Here is a 16,436-nt window from a genome sequence, read left to right as displayed (position 1 = left end):
GCAGGCCCAGCCGCAATCGGTGGTCTTGAAGCCGGCTCGGGCGGGGGGGCGATGCTCGGGAGGGCGGGGCTGGCTGGCACTCGGGGTGGGGGGGGGAAGGGTTACCTCGGCAACCGGGCCCGGCCCCCTCTCTCAGCCTCAAGCCGGCTCACGCCCGGTCTCGGCTCCATTTGCGGCCGCGGGCTCGCCCTCTCTCCTTCCCTCTGTCTCTCCTCCCCCACCTCCCTCTTCTCCCCCCCCTCCGTCTCGCCCCCTCCCCTCTCCGCTCTCCCCCCTCCCCTCTCCCCCTGCCTCACCCTCTCCCTCTCCCTCCCCCTCTCTCTCTCTCTCCCCTCCCCCTCTCTCCCTCCCCCTCTCCCTCCCTCCCCCTCTCCCTCTCTCTCTCTCCCTTCCCCCCCCGGTCGCTCGCCCACCCTCTTCCGCCCTCTTTCCCCCCCCCCCCGGTCGCTCCCCCGCCCTCTTTCCCCCCCCGGTCGCTCGCCCACCCTTTTCCCCCCCCCGCCGCTCGCCCACCCTTTTCCCCCCCCGCCCTCTTTCCCCCCGGTCGCCCGCCCTCTTTCCCCCCCCCCCCCGGTCGCTCGCACCGCCCTCTTTCTCCCCCCCCCCCCCCCGGTCGCTCGCCTGCCCTCTTTTCCCCCCCCGCCCTCTTTTCCCCCCCGCCTTCTTTCCCCCCCCCCCCCAGTCGCTCGCCCGCCCTCTTTCCCCCCCCCGGCCGCTCGCCCGCCCTCTTTCCCCCCCGGTTGCTCGCCCGCCCTCTTTCCCCCCCGCCCTCTTTACTCCCCTGCCCGCTCCCCCCCCCCGGTCACTCGCCCGCCCTCTTTTCCCCCCCCCCCAGTCGCTCGCCCGCCCTCTTTTCCCCCCCCCCCCAGTCGCTCGCCCGCCCTCTTTCCCCCCCCCGCCCTCTTTTCCCCCCCCGCCCTCTATTCTCCCCCCCCCCCCCCGGTCGCTCGCCCGCCCTCTTTTCCCCCCCCCGGTCGCTCGCCCGCCCTCTTTTTCCTCCCCCCCCCCGGTCGGTCGCCCGCCCTCTTTCCCCCCCCGGCCGCTCGCCCGCCCTCTTTCCCCCCCGGCCGCTCGCCCGCCCTCTTTCCCCCCCGGCCGCTCGCCCGCCCTCTTTCCCCCCCGCCCTCTTTCCCCCCCGGCCGCTCGCCCGCCCTCTTTCCCCCCCCGCCCTCTTTACCCCCCCCCCTGGTCGCTCGCCCGCACTCTTTTCCCCCCCGGTCGCTCGCCCGCCCCCTTTCCCCCCCCCCTCCCCCAGTCGCTCGCCCGCCCTCTTTTCCCCCCCACCCCCCCCCGGTCGCTCGCCCCGCCCTCTTTCCCCCCCCGGTCGCTCGCCCGCCCTCTTTTCCCCCCCCCCCCCCCGGTTGCTCGCCCGCCCTCTTTCCCCCCCCGGTCGCTCGCCCGCCCTCTTTCCCCCCCGGTCGGTCGCTCGCCCGCCCTCTTTCCCCCCCGGTCGCTCGCCCGCCCTCTTTCCCCCCCTGGTCGCTCGCACCGCCCTCTTTCCCCCCCCGTCGCTCGCCCGCCCTCTTACCCCCCCGTCGCTCTCCCTCTTTGTCTGGACAAAAAACGTTCAAAAAACGCTCATTAGCGGTTGACCAATCCTACCGCTCATTAACGTTGACTGACGTGATGGTTGACCAATCCTACAGTTCAGTGACCTGATGGTTGACCAATCGGTGCGTCACGGGCGGGACCTAATACTGCAGTCTCCCGAAACGTAGCTGCCATTTTTTCCCCTGCTTTTCCTCAACAGCGAGCGGGGCAGCTGCGTCGGCCCGCCGGAGCGGGAGGTGAGTTGGGGTCACTCGGGCCAGGCCTCACAACCGCTCGGCCTGAGACACAGAGCGGGGGAGCGGCAGCGGCCGGCCATCAACCACGCGGCCCTCTAAACTGCCTTGGCAACGCCAGGTTCCCCCAGCTAGTTTTTAATATAAATAACAAAAAATCTTTCTGAATATCTAATTTGCACTTTTCAGGAAAGTAATGATCCACAAATTTTTTTTAAAACAAGTATTTTCCCTTTCCTGTAATCACTCTGTAGCAGGTAGCTTATCCTGTGGAGAGAATGAACAGAAGGCTTGCTCTCAGATCTTTGCCATCTTTCAGATGAGATGGTCCAAGGATCCGTCTCCCTATTTAAGTGAATGTTAAATATCCTGTAGCACTAATCGAAGAAGAGCAGGAGGTTCTTTTGTTGCCCTGGCGAATATTCTTCCCTTAACCAACTGTGTGCTGTGTTCACCCATGGAAAACTGGTGATGGCTACAGGCACGTTCTGGGCTGACGAGGACTATCCGAAAGTGTCATTTAGTTTTGTGCTAGGTGTTCTTTTTTATAACTTTAATCAAGTTATTTTTTTCCAGAGGTTTTTGCCCAAGGGTTTTGGCTACCACATTTTTAGAAGCTGCAATTTGAAAAAGGTAATTCCAAAGGGCAGTCCTCTATTTTTGTCTGAATTGGAGAAAGGAGAGAATGAAAAGAGGGTGATGGACTGTCCACGCTCGCCCTTAACCAGAAAGCTGTATCTACAGGCAGAGGCACACTTTGGAATGTTGGAATAAAGCTGACTTCATAGGCTCCAATTCACTTGAGAGCAAGTGGGAGTTGTGTCGTCTCCCAGAATCTGACTTCTTGTCGACCTTCACTACAGCGATGGCCCAGTAGTTGTGAAGGTCACCTTAGCTCCGAACTTTTATGCATCTAGCTTATTCCAAACCATCACAGGGGATGCCAACATCATTAATCAATCTGCAGTTCACGGATGGAGCAAGCAGATGGCTGATGCAGAAAACAAACTTCTGATTTTTCCCCATGAACAATTGGTAGCAAAATGTACCTTTTTTTCAGATGGCAGAATTTACCCAAACTCCAGATCATCATTGCTAGCACCCACCCATGTGTCCCTTACAGGGCTATACGTACAATTCTATGGCCTTTCTGAATCACAAGGATCTTTCATTCCATCAAAGTGCAAGTCACCTGTGGCCATCAAAATAAGATCTTGCAGGGATAGTGCTTCCCAAGCAGCAGTCATGACCCTTTCATTTTATATATCATTCCAGAAATATTTGACAGCGAAAAAAGGAATGCAAGGGTGTTCCCAGGAGACCTAGGATATCATAGTCAACCCTAGTTCCTGACGACTCTGAGACAGCCAAACAGCAGCAGAATGCAGATACAATGGGGCCCGTGCTGCTACCAAAATCATCAACAGGCACTTGCAGCAGCAGGTCAGAAACCTGGACAGATCAGGTCTCACGACACAGGCCCACCAGCTTCTCCAAGATCTCGTAGTCTGCTGTATGTTCCACAACTTTGCCATGTGAAGAGGCATAAACAGGGAACGAGCGGAGGACGAAGACACCCCACTCGCATACAAAAGCAGAGCAAGACCCACGCTTTTGACTCTGGGTGGATGCAATGACAGTGTCCCAATGTATATCTGAAAATGCCTGCTTCATGATTTGGAACTCCTGGGTATGCAGTAGAGAGGTTTCCTTCAGTCTATGTGGGAGATCCAGAACTAAACTGGGAAAAGGATGGTGTTCTTAAAAGTGTATTTGCTTGGTGCATTTAGCCTGCACTTTATAACCAAATCATGTTATGTTGATAGAAAAACAAATGAAGTTCCTTGTTTAGTTTACATCTAAGTTTCTTCCCCTGCATTAAAAAAACCCTGAAAAAATTGGGTCTGTACTGCATTCAACTGTTATTTTTGTATCCCATAGTGTTGATGGTAGCTACAAAGTGGACAGCATGTACTTTTCCTTTCGTTCTTGTGTGGCAAAGCTTAGACATTCAGGTTGGGGGTGAGAACTCAAATCTATTGCACCAATACGCCAACACGTGTTTCTGACCTTTGGTATATATTCATGAATAGTGCAAGTTTTGAAGTTTGTTTAAAATAATATTCCTGTAGTACTTCCCATTTACAGAAAGACATCTCAATGCACTTTACAAAGTACAGGAAGAGTGGATACAGAGTAAGGACAATGGAAAAAGAAGAAAGGAGTTTAGTGGATGGAGACAAAAGTATAAAAAGACAAGCGCCTTTCACAACCTCAGGACATCCCAAAGCAGCCAATGAATTACTTTTCAAGTGTAGTCACTGTTGTAGCCAATCTGCGCACAGCAAGGTCCCACAAACAACAATGTGATAATGACCAGATAATTTTTTTTTTTTTTTTTTTTTTTTATATAAAGTGTTTCTGATTGAGGGATAAATATTGGCCAGATCACCAGGGATAACCTCCCTGCTCTTCAAAATTGTGCCATGGGATCTTTTACATCCAGCTGAAAGAGCAGACGGAACCTCAGTTTAACGTCTCATCCTAAAGACAGCACAGTGGCGGAGCCACTGAATAACTCTGGGCAACTGTATATAATTCCCTTTAACGATGTTCTAACACCAGCCTAAGCCTGTACCATTGTGTTAGACATTACTGTGTATGTACGGGGCATGGCTCCTTTAAGAGCACGGGAAAACGCGGGCAAACGCGATGACTGCCTAGGCAGTCCTCGTGGAATCTCCATCTTGTTAAGACCTGTTTTCATGGTTCTCCTGTATCGATCTCAACAAACTGTTTGAACTCGTTTAGTCTTACATTAAAGACCTGTTTGATTGATCGCCAGAGTCGACCTCAGTTATTGGTTAGGAATTCGCCAATTCCTACAGCACCTCCAATAGTGCAAGCACTCCATTGGAGTGTCGGCCTACATTTTTGTGCTCAAGTCTCTGGAGTGGGACTTGAACCCACAACCTTCTGATTTAGAGGTGAGAGTGCTACCAACTGAGCCACAGCTGACACTGTGTAACTGAAGAGGGCTTAATGGAGGAATTAGTTTTCTTGTGTTTCAGTAACAGACCAACTGCTTTATTTTCAGAAGCATTTGTCTTCATAGTTCTGCAAATCTGACAAAACAACACCACAAAGACTAAAATGTCTTGATGCATTAGATATTAAACAGTTTCTAATACACACAATGTCACGGGTTTGTTAACAATACCTATGAAGACATAACATGCTACATGTGAATAATTACACTGGGACACTTCATAACACCTAAACACAACACATTGGAACAGGCATACAATCCACACAACATAGTGGCAATAGCTCTACACCATTACAGATTAGAGTACACTGGATAAAATACTAAGGAAAAATTCAGTGGAATTCTTGCCAAAATACTTCCTGGACATCTGACAAAAAGAAAAAAAACACAGCTTTGCAGATACAAAGGACATCATTTTGAATTAAAACCGGGGGGTGGAGGAAGGAAACTCGTTAAATTACCTTACCTAGCCTCTCATCACCAGTATACTACAGCCAGTCCTTAGAACATGAAGGGGTGAAGTTCTTCCCATCATACTTCCTTTTTCACTGGAGTTAACTGAAGGAATTTCACACCTACCCCCTAAAATATCCATGACTTTATATGGCATAGTTAAAGCTATCGTGCCCCACAGTTGTCACAATTTTTCAACTAATCGAAGTAGGAGCTATGTGAACACTACTTGTTAAAATAAAACAATCATCCATTATGAATATATTTACATTTTTACAGAGATGAATGTCAATAATTCTGATGTTATGTACTTATACTGATGAGTTCGACTCTTGCTATGTTTTTTCCAATACTGAGCCAGAGCTTGGAAGGAGGGGTCAGCAGTATATAAATTGCATGACCTCCACTGCAATACTTTTAAAAATATATATATGGTTAGACCAAATGGCATTAGGTTTCTAAAAAAGTATGCAGGTATATATTTTAAAGGGTGGGGAAAGAACATAACGTAAGAAATAGGAGCAGGAATAGGCCAATCGGCCCCTCGAGCCTACTCCACCATTCAATAAGATCATGGCTGATCTGATCCTAACCTCAAATCTACTATCACTCTACATCCCACCCGAACCCATGTGATCGCCTGGGAGAGGCGAAAAACCAGATAAAAAAACCCAATGGCCAATTTGGGAGAAAAAATCTGGGAAATTCCTCTCTGACCCATCTAGGCGATTGAAACTCGTCCAGGAGATCACTCTGTCCCTATATTTTCCACAGTACTTACCTTCTGTAAAAGGTGATCTCCACCCCAGCCAGGAACAGGAATAGAACCATCTCCTGAAATTTAACACATAATTAGAACACAAGGAGCAAAACCAGGCTACACGGCCCCTGGGCCCGCTCCGCTACCCACAGGGCCATGACCGATCCGAACCTAGACTCGTGTCCAAATTCCTGCTCGCTCCCCATAACCCCTAATTCCCTTTACTAAGAAACTGTCTATTTCTGTTTTAAATTTATTTAATGATGTAGCTTCCACAGACCTACTACTCTCTGAGTGAAGAAGTTTCTCATCTCAGTTTTGAAAGAGCAGCCCCTTATTCTAAGATTATGCCCCCTAGTTCTAGTTTCACCCATCATTGGGAACATCCTCACCGCATCCACCCGATCAAGCCCCTTCACAATCTTATATGTTTCAATAAGATCGCCTCTCATTCTTCTGAACTCCAATGAGTAGAGTCCCAGTCGACTCAACCTCTCCTCATATGTCCACCCCCTCATCCCCGGGATTAACCGAGTGAACCTTCTTTGTACTGACTCGAGAGCAAGTATGTCTTTTCTTAAATATGGACACCAAAACTGTATGCAGTATTCCAGGTGCGGTCTCACCAATACCTTGTACAACTGCAACAATACCTCCCTGTTTTTATATTCTATCCCCCTAGCAATAAAAGCCAACATTCCATTGGCCTTCTTGATCACTTGCTGCACCTGCATACTAACTTTTTGAGTTTGGTGCACCAGGACCCCCAGATCCCTTTGTACTACAGTACTTTCCAGTTTCTTGCCATTAAGATAATAACTTGCTCTATGATTTTTCCTGCCAAAGTGCGTAACCTCACACTTTCCAGTATTGTATTCCATCTGCCAAATCTCTGCCCACTTACTTAGCCTGTCTATGTCCCTTTGCAGGTTTTTTATGTCCTCACTCACTACTTTCCTTCCCATCTTTGTATCATCTGCAAACTTTGATATGTTACATTCAGTCCCCTCCTCCAAATCGTTAATATAGATTGTAAAGAGTTGGGGACCCAGCACTGACCCCTGCGGAACACCACTAGTTACTGATTGCCAGTCTGAGAATGAACCATTTATCCCAACTCTCTGCTTTCTGTTAGATAGCCAATCCTCCACCCATGCCAGAATATTACCCCCAATCCCGTGATTTTTTATCTTGAGCAATAATCTTTTGTGTGGCACCTTGTCAAATGCCTTTTGGAAGTCTAAATACACTACGTCCACTGGTTCCCCTTTATCCACCCTGTATGTTACTTCCTCAAAGAAGTCAAGCAAATTTAGCACATAAGAACATAAGAAATAGGAGCAGGAGTAGGCCAGTCGGCCCCTCGAGCCTGCTCCGCCATTCAATAAGGTCATGGCTGATCTGATCCTAACCGCCAATCCACTATCACAGAACCATCTCCTGAATCTAACAGAATTAGACACACGAAATAGGAGCAGGATCAGGCTACACGGCCCCTGGGCCCGCTCCGCTACCCACAGGGCCATGACCGATCCGAACCTAGACTCATGTCCAAATTCCTGCCCGCTCCCCGTAACCCTTAATTCCCTTTACTTCTAGGAAACTGTCTATTTCTGTTTTAAATTTATTTAACGATGTAGCTTCTACAGCTTTTTGCGGCAGCATATTCCATGGACCTACCACCCTCTGAGTGAAGTAGTTCCTCCTCATCTCAGTTTTGAAAGAGCAGCCCCTTATTCTAAGACTATGCCCCCTAGTTCTAGTTTCACCCATCATCGGGAACATCTTCCCCGCATCCACCCGATCCAACCCCTTCACAATCTTATATGTTTCAATAAGATCGCCTCTCATTCTTCTGAACTCCAATGAGTAGAGTCCCAATCTACTCAACCTCTCCTCATATGTCCATCCCCTCATCCCCGGGATTAACCGAGTGAACTTTCTTTGTACTGACTCGAGAGCAAGTATGTCCTTTCTTAAGTATGGACACCAAAACTGTACGCAGTATTCCAGGTGCGGTCTCACCAATACCTTGTACAACTGAAGCAATAACCTACCTATTTTTATATTCTATCCCCCTCGCAATGAAAGCCAACATTCCATTGGCCTTCTTAATCACTTGCTGCACCTGCATACTAACCTTTTGAGTTTCGTGCACCAGGACCCCCAGATCCCTTTGTACTTCAGTACTTTCCAGTTTCTTGCCATTAAGATAATAACTTGCTCTACGATTTTTCCTGCCAAAGTGCATAACCTCACACTTTCCAGTATTGTATTCCATCTGCCAAATCTCTGCCCACTTACAGGTTTTTTATGTCCTCCTCACTCACTACTTTCCCTCCCATCTTAGTATCATGTGCAAACTTTGATATGTTACACTCGGTCCCCTCCTCCAAATCGTTAATATAGATTGTAAAGAGTTGGGGACCCAGCACTGACCCCTGCGGAACACCACTAGTTACTGATTGCCAGTCTGAGAATGAACCATTTATCCCAACTCTCTGCCTTCTGTTAGATAGCCAATCTTTTATCCATGCCAGAATATTACCCCCAATCCTGTGATTTTTTTTATCTTAAGCAATAGTCTTTTGTGTGGCACCTTGTCAAATGCCTTTTGGAAGTCTAAATACACTACGTCCACTGGTTCCCCTTTATCCACCCTATATGTTACTTCCTCAAAGAACTCCAGCAAATTTGTCAAACATGACTTCCCCTTCATAAAACCATGCTGACTTTGTCCTATTAAATTATGATTATCCAAATGTCCTGTAACTGTCTCCTTAATAATGGACTCCAAAATTTTACCTACCACAGATGTTAGGCTAACCGGTCTATAGTTTCCAGCCATCTGTCTACTGCCCTTTTTAAATAAGGGTGTTACATTAGCAGTTTTCCAATCTGCCGGGACCTTTGCTGAGTCCAGGGAGTTTTGGAAAATTATTACCAATGCAGCCGCAATCCCTACCGCCACTTCCCTCAAGACCCTAGGATGTAAGCCATCAGGTCCAGGGGATATATCCGCCTTAAGTCCCATTAATTTACCAAGTACCACTTCCTTAGTGATTTTAATCGTATTTAGCTCCTCCCCCCGCAGAGCCCCCTGTTTGTCCAGTGTTGGGATATTCTTAGTGTCCTCTACCGTAAAGACTGATACAAAATAATTGTTCAGCGTTTTTGCCATCTCCATGTTTCCCACCATTAATTTCCTGGTCTCATCCTCTAAGGGACCAACATTTACTTTAGCTGATATACCTATCAATTCAGCCAATGAAAAGCGACGAGTTGAGACAGTAACTATAGGTTTTTATTGGCTAAATAACAGAGCCCACCCTCATGGGTGATCGGATCCAACAAGGAGGAATACCAGCCAGTCGACCACCTTTATACCTGGGCAAGTAGGTGGAGCCATGGGCGGAGTCAGCAGTGGTCAGCCCAGGTATAACAGCGTGACAAGAGGCGACCTCGTGTAGTGATACAACAGTGTAAACAGTGATAACCATAGTGTAACGATATAACAGTGATAACCATAGTGTAACGATAGTGAACGATAAAAGTGGTTTACCACATTCACCCCTTGTTTAGATTTGAGTCCGGCGGGGTGAAGTGTCCTACCAGTTCGGGTACGCCAGTCTGTCCGGAGGCCTCGTAAGCCTTTCCGATCGTCGCAGCAGCGGCGGCGGTGATGCAGTATCCGATGTTAATGCTGGTGTCTGCGTGGTCGGCGACGGCTCGTGGGGTTCCGGCATGCCGTCTACCTGGGCTGGATTTGGGGGGGTGGTGGGGGGTAACGGTGGTGTCTCAGGGATGCCCGAGGGTGCGAGGTCTCGTAAGGAGACTGTGTCCTCCCGCCCGTCTGGGTATGCCACATAGGCGTACTGGGGGTTGGCGTGCAGGAGGTCCACCCTCTCGACCAGGGGGTCCATTTTATGGGCCCTCGCGTGCTTTCGCAGCAAGACGGGCCCCGGAGAGGTCAGCCAAGTTGGTAGCGTGGTTCCCGTAGTCGACTTCCTGGGGAAAACAAACATTCGTTCATGGGGGGTGGCGTTAATGGCAGTGCAAAGCAGTGACTGGATGGAATGCAGCGCTGCCGGGAGGACTTCCTGCCAGCGAGAGGTTGGGAGGCCCTTGGACTTTAAGGCTAAGAGAACGGCCTTCCAGACAGTCGCGTTCTCTCTTTCCACCTGGCCGTTCCCTCGGGGGTTGTAGCTGGTGGTCCTGCTTGCAGCAATACCTCTCGCTAGTAGGAACTGGCGAAGTTCCTCGCTCATGAAGGAGGAGCCCCGGTCGCTATGTATATAGTTCGGGAACCCGAACACGGCGAAGAGGTCGTTCAGGCATTTGATGACCGTGGTACTGGTCATGTCTGGGCAGGGGAAGGCAAAGGGGAAATGGGAGTACTCATCAATGATGTTGAGGAAGTACACATTACGGTCAGAGGACGGGAGGGGCCCCTTAAAATCGATGCTCAAGCGCTCGAAGGGGCGGGTGGCCTTGATCAGGCTTGCTCTGTCCGGCCTAAAGAAATGCGGTTTGCATTCGGCACAGGTTTGGCAGTTCCTGGTCATGGTCCTGACCTCCTCGATGGAGTAGGGCAGGTTGCGGGCCTTAATGAAGTGATAAAGTCTGGTGACTCCGGGGTGGCAGAGGTCGTTGTGGCGGGTCTGCAGTCTATCAATTTGCGCGTTGGCGCATGTACTTCGTGATAGAGCATCTGGGGGTTCGTTCAGTTTACCAGGCCGGTACAAGATCTCATAATCATAGGTGGAGAGCTCGATTCTCCACCTCAAGATCTTGTCGTTCTTGATTTTGCCCCTTAGCTTGTTATTAAACATAAAAGCGACCGAACGCTGGTCGGTGAGGAGGGTAAATCGTTTGCCTGCCAGGTAATGCCTCCAGCGTCGTACAGCCTCCACGATCACCTGGGCCTCCTTCTCGACCGAGGAGTGTCAGATCTCAGGGCCCTGGAGGGTCCTTGAGAAGAAGGCCACCGGTCTCCCCTCCTGGTTAAGGGTTGCGGCTAGGGCGAAGTCGGATGCATCGCTCTCCACTTGAAAAGGGATAGACTCATCCACCGCGTGCATTGTGGCCTTAGCAATGTCTCCCTTAATGAGGGAGAAGGCTGCGCACGCTTCTGCCGTCAGGGGGAAGGAGGCGGACTTCATGAGGGGTCTGGCTTTGTCCGCATAATTCGGCACCCATTGGGCATAGTAGGCGAAGAGCCCCAGGGTCCTCTTCAGCGCCTTTGGACAGTGGGGGAGGGGAAGCTCCATGAGGGGGCGCATTCTTTCGGGGTCGGGGCCGATTACTCCGTTCTCTACTACGCAGCCGAGGATGGCAAGGCGCGAGGTGTTAAACACACATTTCTCCTTATTGTAGGTGAGGTTCAGCCGTTGGGCCGTACGGAGGAATCTCTCCAGATTAACATCATGGTCCTGCCGGTCGCGGCCGCAGATGGTGACGTTATCTAGATAGGGGAACGTGGCTTGCAGCCCGTTCTGGTCAACCATCCGGTCCATCTCCCTTTGGAAGACCGAAACCCCGTTGGTGACGCCGAAGGGAACCCTAAGGAAGTGGTAGAGGCGGCCATTCGCCTCGAAGGCGGTATACTGGCGGTCCTCAGGGCGGATAGGGAGTTGGTGGTAGGCCGACTTAAGGTCGATGGTAGAGAATACTCGGTACTGTGCAATCTGATTGACCATATCAGATATGCGGGGAAGGGGGTATGCGTCCAGCTGGGTGTACCGGTTTATGGTTTGGCTGTAGTCGATGACTAGGCGGTTTTTATCGCCGGTCTTAACGACTACGACCTGGGCACGCCAGGGGCTGTTGCTCCTCTCGATGATGCCCTCTTTCAGGAGATGCTGCACCTCAGAGCTAATAAAAGCTCTGTCCCCGGCGCTGTACCGCCTGCTCTTGGTAGCGACGGGTTTACAGTCGCGGGTGAGGTTGGCGAACAGGGAGGGGGGCGGAACCCTGAGGGTGGATAGGCCACAGGTGGTACGCGGTGGGCAGTTTAAAGGCTGTTGGTTGTCGACTGTGAGTGGGGGGAGGGGTCCACCGTATGCCAAAGTGACACTTTGAAGGTAGGATTGGAAATCCAGCCCTAGTAGGACGGCAGTGCAGAGTTGGGGCAGGACGAGAAGTTTAAAATTTTTATACTCCGTGCCCCTAACCGACAGGGTCACAACACAGTATCCGCTGATGTCTGTTGAATGGGACCTCGACGCCATCGAGATCCGGTTGCGCGTTGGCTGGACAGTGAGGGAGTAGTGGCTCACCGTGTCTGGATGGATGAAACTCTCCGTGCTTCCGCTGTCGAACAGGCAGGTCGTGGCGTGGCTGTTTACTTTGATGTCCATCATGGACTTGGACAGGTGATGCGGGCGAGCTTGGTCCAGTGTGACGGAGGCTAGTGTATGGCTGAGCGAGCTGCTGTAGTCTGCGGGTGAGGCTGTGGTCGGGTCTGGAGACAAGGTGGCGGTCGAGTGTGGTGAACAAAATGGCGGTGCCCACGACGTTGCATAAAATGGCGGAGAAGATGGCCGCCCCCACAACTCACATGAGGCACTGCCGGTGTCGGTGGCCTTGATCAAAGATGGCCACCCCCACGAATCACACGAGGGGATACTGGCATCTGTGGCCTTGATGAAAGATGGCCGCCCCCACAACTCGCATGAGGCACTGCTGGCGTCTGTGGCTTTCCCCCTGCAGGCCTTCGCGAAGTGGCCTTTCTTGTGGCAGTCGGAGCAGGTCGCATTTCTTGCAGGGCAGTGCGCCCTCGGGTGTTTCGCCTGGCCACAGAAAAAGCAGCCGGCGGCCCGATCGCGGGGCTCCGATGTCGCAGCCGATACCGGGGGTGGCGGTCCCGATCGGGTCCGGGACGCCGACGCTGAGGTAGGTCCCAGAGGCGGCGGTGCGAGGGGTATTGCGGTCGGGGTCGGGCCCGAGTCCCAGGGTCGCGCAGCACAGTACCTGGAATACGCTTCGAGGTCCCGATGGGCCACTTCCAGAGAGTGAGCGAGGGCTGCAGCTGTGTTCAGGTCGAGGTCCTTTGATTCGAGCAGTCTTTGCCGTGAGTAGTCGGACCGAAGGCCTTTCACGAAGGCATCGCAGATATTCTCTTCAGTATTTTCTGCAGCCGTTACAGCTTTAAAGTCACAGTCCCTGCCGAGTGTTTGTAGCGCCCGTAAAAATTCATCTACAGACTCTCCTGGCTGTTGTGGGCGGGATCTTAGGAGATGTCTGGCATACATAGAATTTACCGGGCTCCGGTACTGCTCTTTCAGCAGGTTGAGGGCGGCCTCGTACGTAGTAAGGTCCTGGATGAGTGCAAACACTTTAGGGCTCACTTGGGCGGTCAGAACTCTTAGTTTGGATCTCTGAGGCACGCCGGATTCTCCCAGGTAGGATTCGAAACAGCTCAGCCAGTGTTTGAAGTCGAGGGCTGAGTTTGCTGCCTGTGGGTTTAGATCCAGGTACGGCGGTCGGAGGGCTCGCAGCCAGGCCGGCTGCTGTGGCTGTTGTAGCTGGGCGTCTGACTGGTCGTTTGGCTGCTCCGTTAAAGACATTTCAAAATTTAGCCAATAAAATTGATATACCTATCAATTCATCCAATGAAAAGCAACGAGTTAAGACAGTAACTATAGGTTTTTATTGGCTAAATAACAGAGCCCACCCTCGTGGGTGATCAGATCCAACAAGGAGGAATACCAGCCAGTCGACCACCTTTATACCTGGGCAAGTAGGTGGAGCCATGGGCGGAGTCAGCAGTGGTCAGCCCAGGTATAACAGCGTGACAAGAGGCGACCTCGTGTAGTGATACAACAGTGTAAACAGTGATAACCATAGTGTAACGATATAACAGTGATAACCATAGTGTAACGATAGTGAACGATAAAAGTGGTTTACCACATTAGCCACCCTTTTTCTTTTTATATAACTATAGAAACTTTTGCTATCTGTTTTTATATTTTTTGCTAATTTACTTTCATAATCTATCTTCCCTTTTTTAATCAATCCTTTAGTTATTTTTTGCTGTCTTTTAAAGACTTCCCAATCTTCTATCCTCCCACTAGATTTGGCTACCTTATATACCCTTGCTTTTAGTCGGATACTATCCTTAATTACTTTACTTAGCCATGGATGGCTATCTTTTCTTTTACACCCTTTTTTCCTCAGTGGAATATATATTTTTTGGAAGTTGTAAAATAACTCCTTAAACGTACACCACTGATCATGTACCGTCATACCCTTTAATCTATTTTCCCAGTCCACTCTAATCAATTCCGCTCTCATACCTTCATAGTCTCCTTTATTCAAGCTCAGCACGCTTGTTTGAGATCCAACCTTCTCACCCTCAAATTGAATATGGAATTCAACCATGTTATGGTCACTCATTCCAAGGGGATCCTTTACTAGGACATTTTTAATTAATGCTGTCTCATTACACAGGACCAAATCTAAGGTTGCTTGCCCCCAAGTCGGTTCAGTTACATACTGCTCAAGAAACCCATCCCTAATACACTCAATGAACTCATCCTCAAGGCTGCCCTGCCCAATTTGATTTGTCCAGTTAATATGATAGTTAAAATCCCCCATAATTATAGCTGTTCCCTTATTACAAGCCTCAACTATTTCCTGATTAATACTCCATCCAACAGAGTTGCAACTGTTCGGAGGCCTATAGACTACGCCCACTAGTGTTTTTTTCCCCTTATTATTCCTTATCTCCACCCAAACTGTTTCACTATCCTGATCCTTTAACCCAATATCATTTCTCTGTATTACAGTGATTCCTTCCTTTATTAACATAGCCACCCCACCTCCCCTTCCTTCCTGCCTGTCCTTCCTGATTGTTAAATAACCTGGTATATTTAATTCCCAGTCATGGTCACCCTGCAGCCATGTTTCTGTAATGGCCACAAGATCATACCCATATGTAGTTATTTGTGCCATTAACTCATCCATTTTGTTACGAATGCTACGTGCATTCAGATAAAGAACTTTCAAATATGTTTTGTGACACTTAGTTCCTGCTTTTTCCCCTTTTACTACTTTACCTTTTACTCCATACCTTCTGTCCCTTCCTGACACACTCTGTTTTTTAATTCCCCCACTGCTACCTAAGTCTATGACCTTCTCCGTAGTCATTTTTATTATTTGCTCTCTAGAAACCTCCCCCCCCCCACTAATTAGTTTAAAGGCCTCTCTACAGCCCTAATGATATGATTTGCCAGGATTCTAGTCCCAGCACTGGCCAAGTGAAGTCCGTCCCAACGGAACAGCTCCCTCTTGCCCCAGTACTGGTGCCAGTGTCCCAAGAAGCAAAACCCATTTTTCCCACAGCAGTCTTGGAGCCACGCTTTTAACTCTCTAATTTTATTTATCCTAGCCAAATTCGCTCGTGGCTCAGGTAATAATCCAGAGATTATTACCCTTGAGGTTCTGTTTTTTAATTTGACCCCTAGCTGTTCATACTCCTTTAACAGAACCTCCTTCCTTGTCCTATCTACGTCGTTTGTACCAACATGGACCACGACAACTGGATCCTCCCCCTCCCACTCCAAGTTTCTTTCCAGCCCAGAAGAGACGTCCTTAACCCTGGCACCGGGCAGGCAACACAGCCTTCGGGACTCCCGCTCTCGACTGCAGAGAACTCTATCTATCCCCCTAACGATACTATCCCCTACCACTACAACATTTCTTTTTACTCCCCCCACTTGATTGGCCCCCTGTTCCACGGTGCTGTGGCCAGGTTGCTCATCCTCCCTGCAGTTCCCGCTCCCGCCCTCACAGGGAGAAAGAATCTCGAAACTGTTTGACAAGAGCTAGGGCTGTGGCTCCTTCAACACTACCTCCTGGATCCCTGTACCTGCCTCACTCATAGTCACACCGTCCTGTCCCTGACCACGGACTACATCTGAATTAATTAACTTCATAGGTGTGACTACCTCCTGAAACATAGAGTCCAGGAACTTCTCCCCCTCCCTGATGTGTCGCAGTGTCTGAAGCTCGGTCTCAAGCACCTCAATACGGAGCCGGAGTTCCTCGAGCAGCAAACACTTGTCGCAGATGTATTCACCGTGAGCCTCAATGGGGTCCACCGGCTCCCACATCTCGCAACAGTAACACATCACCTGCTCCATTCTATATAATTAATTAAATTTCTTAATATTAGTTATGAAGACCCTGCCCGGATATAGATGATAATATCACACCACTATTCAATAGGACTTACCAAGTTAAAGGTATAAAAGAGAAAGGAAGAGAACCTACCAACCAGCTGATCACCAACCTCCTCTTTGAATGCTGTCTGTGGGGCCTGTTTGGTTGATTTGTCTCGCTGCTCCGCTTCCGCAGTGCTGTCTAAGCCTGGGAGTAGGGAACAAAA

This window comes from Somniosus microcephalus, chromosome 3, assembly GCF_052327205.1.
Source record: "Somniosus microcephalus isolate GS21.2 chromosome 3, FLI_Smic_1.0, whole genome shotgun sequence".
In the NCBI taxonomy this organism is placed as follows: Eukaryota; Metazoa; Chordata; class Chondrichthyes; order Squaliformes; family Somniosidae; genus Somniosus; species Somniosus microcephalus.
The sequence above is the reverse complement of the archived record's forward strand: the minus strand, read 5'-3'. Positions refer to the sequence as shown.